Raw genomic sequence first — 10,090 nt, forward strand, 5'->3', positions numbered from 1 at the left:
CTTCTGTGAACTTATTGTACATGTATCATCCTACAATACTCTTCATTATGGTTCTATGGCATATATGCTTAATGTGTTTTTAAATTTTGGACTTGTTGGATACTCTTTTTGCATTTTATTATTCTTTTATTATCTTATCCATGAATTTCATACAAGTTTAAATTTTCGTAAGTCTCAATATGCACTTATTTATAAGATATACAAGAAATTTACCTAAATCCGCCTAGGCGCCATACTAGCGCCTAGCGTTTTTTAGAACCTTGGGTAATGCTCACCATCCTACTGTTTACTATTAGATGAATTTAAATTTTGAGATTTATATCTATGCATTATACGAATCTTGAGATTTAAACTTATCTAACGGTAATGAATAGGATAGTAAACATCACCATCACGATGTTGAGCAAAAATATTTCCAAAATTGTTGACAAACCCCCTGTCGTGCCAGCAATAGCGACACACCCATTATTGGTAATTGTATTGCCCTGCTCTCTCGCAACCCCTACTCTAATCAAAAGACGAAAGGCCCCTTAGGTGGAGAGTTTCACCTTCTGAAGTGCCAGTTGCATAAGGTGACTGAGCCAGGCCAAGATAGAAAGGCTTTGATGAGAATAAGTTCCGCATTGATGGGAGGATAGACCTTGGATGAGCTTACAAGTAAGTTGAGCTATTCTTCACAATACCAATTGGTTTTATGGTGGAACCTCAATGTCCTTCTTGGTATCAACCCAAGTTGTCCAACGTGTGAAGCAAATAGCAACACACGCTCCACATCACCCTACTAGTACAAAAAATAGTTTGCGCGACGCATGTACCTTCGTCATGCAAAGTCAAAAAACGTTGCCTGAAAATTAGCCCAACAAAACCTTCATCATGTGCCAACCGTCGCTCAAGGGCGGTGAAAGTAGGGTTTGCGCGACGCAGGTTCTTCAGTTGTGTAAAAGGTCTTTGCGCGATGACAGCATTTGCGTTGCGCAAAGTGTCTTTGCACGATGGAAGAACTTGGGTCGTACAAAGACACTTTGCATGACGCAGGTGCTCTCTTCGTTGCTCAAACCCTTGTTTTTTTTTTTTTAGCAAAAATATTTTTTATTTAATTTTTTTATTATAAATATTGTAATTAAATTATAAACAATAATTAATAAACCAAGAAAAAATATTTAATTATAAAATATATGAAAATGTACATACAAGATGTCCGAACATAAAAGAAAAAACTACAAGTAGTCATCTAGGTTTGATACATCAGGCTACTGGGTATTGGCTGGGCGAAGTGGCTAGGAGGTCGAAGGTGGAGCAAGATCAGGTGCTGACATCGAGATTTGGAGATCGGACATCTGTAAGGCATATACAATCATACTCATCTACTTGCCCTGGGCTACAAGCTAACCTTTTAGGGTTGCCATTTCCTCCTTCAGGGCGTTGACTTGCCCTATGGTTGATCTGGAAGAGGAGGCACCTGTCTCACGAACCTGCGCCTTCCCCATACATCGAACAAACTTGCCATGACGATGACTGAGCTTCTGATCCAAGACCTCAGTCAGGATCTAAAGACCTGTATCCTCGGGTACAGTGACGTCCTTGATCAAGGTCTCCGAGGGAAGTTACAATGCTTCTTCTTAGAGAACAACGGTGCGCTTTTCCACCATAGCAGCCTGTAATAATAAAGAAATAACATATAATATTTAATAACAAAATATAATTAATATTTGAACGATTCATAAATATAAGAATAATAACAATTACATATACTTACATGAAGGTGCTCAATGGTCTCATTACCGGGTCGAACGTAAACGTCATTGAACATGCAAATCTCTGCGAACTTAGAGCCTTCCTGAAGAAAAAAAAAACATTAAGAAAATTTTAGAAACTAATGCTGTCGATGATCAGAAGGCTCCGGATCGCCGTGGTGCCGGTGAGACCGCTGTGCACTGAGTGGCTGAACCAATACTAATGACGTCAATGATGCAGCCACCTAGGATGTCGTAGGAGTAGCCTCAGTAAAGGGTGTAGGCTCCCCAGTCAATGGAGCACTCATTCTTGGAACGGTAGATGCTGATAATGTGATAGGCGCATGTCACACTCCGACGACGAGTGATCATCTGCAACATTTATACACTTTTTGAACCATTGAAAGGAACATATTTATGCGACTTTGTTAGCTTATTTCTTTGCATTTAGTGAGTTAGTTTCTATTTATTATAGCGATTTAAGCTATTTTCGCGTGTTTGTAGGTCCAAATGGCAAAGTTGGCAAGAAAGGCAATTTGGAGCATTTTAGAGCAGTTTTGGGCTTGGAATGGATAATATATGCATGGAGTAAGGTGGATGGACGTTTGTGAAGATCAAAAGAGGCTAGGAATGTGCTTAACATCTGGAAGAATTAATTCAAGACGTTGAAGATAAGGAATCAGCTAAAAGGAAGGAACATTATCCAAACCTTATCCAACCTTATCTAATCTTATCTTATCCTAATCTTTTCCTACCTTAATTCCAGTTGCAAAGGGGAGTCAATTTCACATTAAATCACCTAAATATCTGGTTCTAGAAAGCTTATCATCTGCCCTAGATTATTGCCGCATATCTTATGCTTTGTCCTTCTATAAACTTGTCACAATACCTTTTTCTAGAAGTCCTAAATCTCTGCCGCACCTAACCCTAGTCATTTTCCTTCTAGACTTGCGCCGTGCCCTATCCTTGTCATCCAAGGATTGGTGCGTGAACCCTAGCCCTATACATACATGTTTTATGCCGCACAAAACCACCAGAGAGCTTTAGAGAGAAAATCATAAATACATACTTTGTGCCGCAGCAAGAAAGAAAGGAGAGAAGAAGCTTTGTGCCGTGATCTGCTATTCAAGGATTGTGGAATTTGCCATTGGAGTGCTGGAGCGTTTCTGGGTTCTTTCTATCCTTAAATTTAGTTCAATGTTTAAATTAGATTGGTTTTGTTTAATTGCAAACATGTGGAACGGAACTAATTTCGTTTTAGTTAGAGGTGAATTCAAAGCCATGAACATATATGTGATATGAATTGATTTCCTCTAGTTATTGTTTTGTAAAACATGAGTGCGATTTACTTATCTGTTTGATTGATAACTTATTCTTGTATGTTGATTAAGGATGCATACTTAGTTTGCATGCATGAATCTGATGCTAAAATATAAGGGAATTTCACCTAGTAGTTATGAACTTATATTTATAAGTAATGGAAATCACTAGTTATGATTGTGTTAAATGAATCCATGACAGGAGTATTATGCAGTTCATAGTTACGAATGCATTGTCAATGCTTATAATTTTCATAGAACTTAATGATCTTTGATATGTATCTTTATCATGCAGTTCATATAGGGAACTTGATAAGGATAATTTGATTGCGTCGCTGAGTCTAATTCAATGAAATTAGGAAAATGTGATGGTTAATTTGTGCAATTCACAATTAATTTGGGGCGTTGTCATTCATGGTTTATAGGAATAATAACTGGAAATCAATTTGTATGGATATGTGTCATGTGTGGAGAAGGACCCTGTAGCTAGCCTTTCACCCTTTAATTCACCCAATTTCGTGCAATCTTTAGTTTGTTTCTGCAACTACTTAGTTTTAGTTAAAATTCGTGAAAACAACCCCCATTTAGTATTCTGAGTCTTTTTAGAATAATTTTCGTCTAAACTTCTCTCTAGTTCTTGTTTTGAGTCAATTTAACTTAGTTTTGTGTTATTTGAGTCAATTTAGCTTGTTTTGAGTTGTTTGAGTCTAGTCTAGTCTAATTTAGAGTCTAATTAGTGTAGATTAGCATCCCTCCTAATCCCCGACCTAAAACGATCCCTACTTGCACATAATACAACTATCAAAAAGAGGGTTTAATTTGTGTGTTAGTTTATATCACATCAACCATAAAAATATAATATTAGAAACTAATCCTTTCTTGCATTTGAAACTAATAAATTAGCAGCCAAAGTAATATAAGTAAGTAGGTTACCAACATTCTTAATTTGAAAACAAGAGGAACTACCTATCCATTTTCATGACCAACAAAAAAAGTGCATCAAGTGAAATAAAAAAGAATGGGTAATCTGATACTGAGAATCTGTGGTAAATTTTAAAGATTATCTGAATCACTATTTATAACAACTAAAACATGTTTCCGGATGCCCAGTAAACACTCTAGTAAGTAGACATTGTAATCAATCAATGGTACCAAAACTTCATTAGACTAATTGATATGATCAAAGTACCGTACAAAAACAATTTACTTTGTACAAGCCATACAACCAGACACATGACCATAAAGACTAACTAGTAAACAGGTAGAAAGGTAAGAGAAGCAACTGATGCTGTTAGGGGATTTAAATCCCATAATGTTAAGTCGAGATCTAAACACCTTGAGAAATGCATGTTCAAGTTCCAATAATCAGCAAAAGATAGCTTGCATAGTTCACCAGGAACCAACTATGTTAGTTCCTATACAGTCTGTCTAATCAATGAGATACAAAATTATTCTAGGGAAGAAGTTAATCTATTGATGATAACTAAAAAATTCATAAAATATACTTCTCAATTGTCAGGTGATTCAAGAGAAAATATACTTATATGAAAAAAGCCCATATTACCAATACCATCCACTGTTATATAAACATTTTGTGTCAACAGAACAGTACTTTACTGCAGCAGCAGAGCCATGAATCTAAACTAGGATGGTGGTAAATGACACGAAGGAACACTGTGACATCAGACTGCTAATCAATTGTATTCTAACACATTCAACATAAAGGGGAAGCAAAACTGAAAAGGATTAAGAGCTATTCATAAACGAACACTTTATGCTTGAAAATCGTATACAAATCAATTCATGGCTTTGCACTAATGAAGATGACATTAACATCACTTATAGAGTTTCAACTTTTTAAAATATGAGGATACCATGGATTTCGGGTACGGCTTTGTGGTGAGACAAGTTGGGAAGTTTTCGGGTTGTTCAATCCAGAGCTTGTGTGCTATGCCACCTTAACAGTGAGAATTGGAGTGTAGTCTAACTTGTGTAGTTAAGAGAAACGGAAATCAGTTTACAAAAGGAGTAATCAGGATCTACTGCCTTCACTTACAGAAAGGGAAAAAGTTTGATCTTGTGTCCCGAGTTTCAGTCCACCACCAGCAAAAGCGAGGCCATGACCACTACTGAACTAATTTTGAGGTAGTATCGTTGTTCAGTGCGCTGTACTGCTTTTAACCATGTGATACTGATAGCCTGTTGGAGATAATTGTCAATATATACATGCATTACAGAATGATTTTCATGCTCTGTTAGCAGAATTGCGTTCATAACTTCTCCAAAAATGAACCATACTGATAATTGATTTCAGAAAACACTACCTTTTTCTTCCTGCTTGATTTTTAGACCTTAATTCTTAGAACATAACTATGGCATTAGGAGCATGGTTGAAGAGTAAACTTAATTGCCCCGTTCTCCGGTCCATGGATGCCTATTGAACACGGATCAGAAGACAATGTTAAGTTTTAAGCTACTTTATTAGCTATTTATGTTTTAAGCTACTTTATTAGCTATTTATGTTTTGGTGTGTTTGTATACATTCATTTGTTGATTTCTTGAAACCGTGAGAGTGCATCAGCTAGCTGTTTTATTTCCTACACCAAAAATCTCAAGCATTTGGAGTTGGATATCGGAGAACTGCCAAATCCAAATGTTCCTTTAATCCCTCATGATGGTGGAGATTTACCAATTTTTTGATCCCCTGAGTGATTACAGAACGTTTGAACCTCAATGTTAATAAAGTTTTTACTGAAGGATTCAGGTTGAAGAAATGCCTTACTGAATAAAGTATTTACTGAAGATTTCAATTGTATTCAGAAGCAAAATACCCTTACCTGAAACAGTAGATAGAAAGCATACCAACCCACCACCCTAAACAGGTGGGGGAAAAAACTATACGCAGAGACGATATCCAGAGATTCATGATCAAAGTTTACTTCGTTTTTCATTCACACTCACAATGCACAACACCATCAACATCTTAATATTCGATTTAACACTAAAACCCTAAAATTCCTAACCCTAAAATTTGATTTAACACTAAGACCCCCAATTTCTAATTTAATTTTCCAAATTGAATCTAATTACAATACCAAAATCTTCAAATTAAGGCATTAAAGCTTGATTATGACCTCAGAAAGAAGAAAAATAAAGAATTAAGCTTGATTCTGACCTGGGTCTATAGCTGCTGGTAGGGTGCAGTCGGGTGAGGATGAGGAGGAAGGCTATGGGAAAAGAAAATTTTGTCCAAACTTGGGAAGAGAGAGACCGAGAGAGAGAGGGAGAGAGAGGGCGATATGAGCGAGAGGGAAGAGAGAGATCGAGTAAGAGAGAGTTTGGGTATGGTATCCAGCAGTGAAAAAAAAAAAAAAAAGACGCCTATTTTTTACAATTGCATCGTCAAAATTATCACAACTGGCGCGATGCAGGTATACATTTTGACGTCGCGCAAAGTATTTTTGCACAATGACCACATTGTGGAGTCACTCAAGGTATTTTTTTTTAAATTATTATAAACTTGACTGAAAATGTAACTTTGCTCCCTTCAAATTCAAAATATTTTTTTATATAAAACCCACAATAATATATTTTTCTAACAAAAACCTGACCCGAACTATAATAAATTTAAAGCTACTTAATAAATATACATACCATTCAATTTCTTAAGTGTTATATGTACAAAATAAATGACACACCTCAACCTGGAATGTCCACCTAGACACCCAAATCGCGATGTGCTGTCCGACACCTCGAAGGTGACAAAACCATAAAGTGTAGTGATGTGGAAAATGTGAATAAATTAAGGGAAGTGTTATTGGCACTCCAAAAATCTCATTCTACACTTGTCACAAATGTATTTTTTTTTCCTAATACAGAAAGTTTGGAGTGTAGAATGAGATTTTTGGAGTGCTAATAACAATTCCCTAAATTAAAACCTAAAAGTGACTAATTTAGAGTGCGCATGTGAGCGGGATTGAACCCATATCACACAAGTGATGTCAGAGCATAGATAAATTGCAGTAAAAGAAGAGTAAGGATATTTATAGTTAAAGGAGAAGTCTCCTACGTAACAACTTTACCAACAATCCTCGTCGTCACGAAACCTTTACCACTAAAATCTTGGAGGGACAAGATATAAGGACGAGTGGGCCTGAAAATAAAGTTTTGTAAAACCATTTCGAAAAGTGTAACCCCTCATTGTAAAACAAGTATATGGTTTCCTAAAAATATTATAATAATAGTATGTAATAAGTACCCTGCATCACAAGTAAGCTATTGGATGTAGGCATAACAAGAAGATATCTTAACATCAAATCTCAATTTAATAATATAAGAAATCGATGCTCATTAATTTATGTAGGCACACAAGTCCATTGCAGAGGTATTCAAATAATGGAACAGACTGGTTGTAGGTTTTACATTCTAATACTACATCACCTGAGCTGCGCTAGTCGCATCACATACAAGTCCAACACATCATACAAAAGGACAGGCTGTCACCTTACTCTGGATCCAAAGCGAATGTAAACGATGCATGTGAACTACACGTGAAACTAGTCCTTGGCCTAGGACAGTACAAATAACTAAGAGACATCGTGCAAACATGTAATAATGAGCAGGTAAAATGCAAGGATGCCATGCCACAGTTTATGCTCACAAATAATATTTAAAACATAAAGTGTACGAAAAGTCTATTTATAAAGCTAAACATGGCATGCCATATCATAATATATAAAGTTGTTGGGAAAATTACATATACACACACACACACACACACACATAAAAACAAAAGACCCACTCACATAACCATAGCTTACTTGCTCTTGATAAGCCTTGTCATTCGTCAAACCGAATAAGCTTGTACCTATACCAAGTCACATTGACTTAACAAAATACTTAAACATAAATAATATACAAAATGGACAGATAAACTATAATCTGCCCAATTTTTCATTTAACAAAATTGCCCCTAAACCTAGAGGTAATTGCAAAAATGCCCCTAACTTCCTAGAATTACCAAACAGCCCTAAAACTTCAACAATTTTTACAATTTCGTCCTTGTTGTAAAAACAGTACATCAACATTATTCTTTTCTAAAATTTCTCACCAAACAAGCATATTCTAATATTGTAATTTCTACACCTAACGTGATTAATGAAATATACCGCTGGGGTTCTCGTCCATGGTCGCATTTGGCCGGAAAATGGCCTACAAGAGCCAGGTTTCTTCATTGAATTCTGGAAAGTTTACATCGAGAGCATGCATGTCAGTTCCTTAGTGATTTCCAGCTAAAAAAAATAAAATAATAAAAACCACATGCATAAAGATATTTAGTTACCTAGGATCGATTCTACGCGAGCCCGAGTGCCACCACTCACGAACTCGACAAAAGTCTTGCTAGAGTTTAATGTTGGGGTTAAGCATGTATGTGCAGAGGATGGCAGAGCTAAAAACACTCAGATTCAAGTTTACACTCAACATAATGTTCATTTCCATCATAATAGAAGCCCATAAATTGAAGAGAATGAAAGAATCCTATTGGAAGTAAATAATAGTTTGCATCTAGTTGGGGTCTTTTATCATCTGGACAAATGGTTTCCTTGTTTCTAGCGACAAAGTGCAACAAGTTGGTTTCCTTATTTCCTGCAACAAGGTGCAGCGTCCCATCGTAGAAGATAGGTTAGTAGAGTGGCGTCCATATCTTTGTAAAATTATGTAATCAATCCCTTAATTTAAAGGAAGAAGTCAGTAGCTTGGGCATGATTGAATGAGTATGTTCCTTCTCTCCTTTGCATATATATGTTGTCACTTGTCTTTCTTTCATATAATTAATAAAAAAACACATTAAAGCTTATCAAATTCCACATGGTATCAGAGCAGTGACCCTAATAGGCCTGTCTCTGCATATTTTTGTGCGTTTTGAGTTTCTTTCAATCCACAACAATGGCTGAAGAAAGTTCTGTTAATCTGGAGGGAGAAAGCTCATTTGCCGCTACTCCAACTTTTTCTGACATTGATGTTAACCCTAACCAACGTCTTAGTTCTGTCCTACTAAATGAGTTTAATTACCTCATTTGGGAAAGAGTTGTGACTCTTGCTCTTGGAGGAAGATCTAAACTCGGCTATGTCAATGGAGTCATACAAATGCCAGAGCTCACCTCACCAACCTATGAGACTTGACTGTGAAAGGACTAATTGGTCATGTTATGGCTACTTAATTCCATAGAGCGGAAGATTGCTAAGATTTTTAGCTATGCTGAATCATCTATGCATCTTTGGAAGAATATCAAAGAGATGTATGGAAACCAGAATAACTAGCTTGAGTTTTTCAACTCAAAAGAGGTATTGCTGGTATACAACAAGAAGGAAAAACCTTTTGTGCAACATCTTGGCACTCTAACAACTATGTGGAATGAGTTAAATGTTTATTGACCTCATACCACATATGCCAGAGTGTTGTTAAAAAGGGTTGAGGAGGACAAAAATTTTCAACTATTGGCAAGTTTGAGTCCTGATTTTGAAGATCTTTGAAGTCACATTCTCATGAACTTTGATCTCCCGTCTTTCTAGAGCATTTGTGCCACTATCCAACGAGAAGAAGTTTGCAAAAGGGTGATGAATATGGAGGTTAAGACAAACATGCCCGAAGCTAGGGCTTATGCTTCTAATCACAAGGTTGTTGAAGAAAGAGTCTACAAATAGAAAAGATCGGATCTGAAATGTACCTATTGCAAGGGTGTTGGGCATTCGAGGGATAGGTGTTGGATCCTTCACCTAGAATTGAAGCCAAAATTCTCTAAAGATCACAAGAGTTTTCCAAAAACCCTTCATAACTATCCACACAAGGCGAATCATGTTGCTTCTTCATCTACAGTGTCAAACTTCATTGCTAATCCAACAGCCTTAATCAATGAATTTGCAGCATTTCTTCACAAAAAATAGATGGGTGGTGACTGTGAAGGAAATATCAGCCATGGGAGTAGCAACCAAACTATATTACTTGGTCAGTTTGTAGGGTTTCTTGCTGAAAGTGAG

The 10,090-nt window shown here is 36.5% G+C and overlaps 1 long non-coding RNA gene across 2 annotated transcripts; it reads right to left on the reverse strand.

Annotated features, from left to right (window-relative positions):
• Nucleotides 1-1,142: 1,142 nt before the first annotated feature.
• Nucleotides 1,143-6,427, reverse strand: LOC108867466. 2 transcript variants are annotated; one of them, XR_007251686.1, is made up of 5 exons: nucleotides 6,228-6,427; nucleotides 5,377-5,486; nucleotides 5,109-5,251; nucleotides 1,757-2,105; nucleotides 1,143-1,655 (listed from the first exon to the last, which is right to left on the reverse strand). It is a non-coding gene; the product is annotated as an uncharacterized LOC108867466 (long non-coding RNA). The 2 variants fall into 2 exon arrangements; XR_007251687.1 differs by having other exon boundaries at nucleotides 1,757-1,837; nucleotides 6,228-6,423.
• Between the last annotated feature and the right edge of the window lie 3,663 nt (nucleotides 6,428-10,090).

The sequence above is a fragment of a genome, unplaced genomic scaffold (assembly GCF_019419815.1).
Source record: "Pyrus x bretschneideri cultivar Hongxiangsu unplaced genomic scaffold, Pyrus_bretschneideri_v1 Contig42, whole genome shotgun sequence".
NCBI classification, from domain to species: domain Eukaryota; kingdom Viridiplantae; phylum Streptophyta; class Magnoliopsida; order Rosales; family Rosaceae; genus Pyrus; species Pyrus x bretschneideri.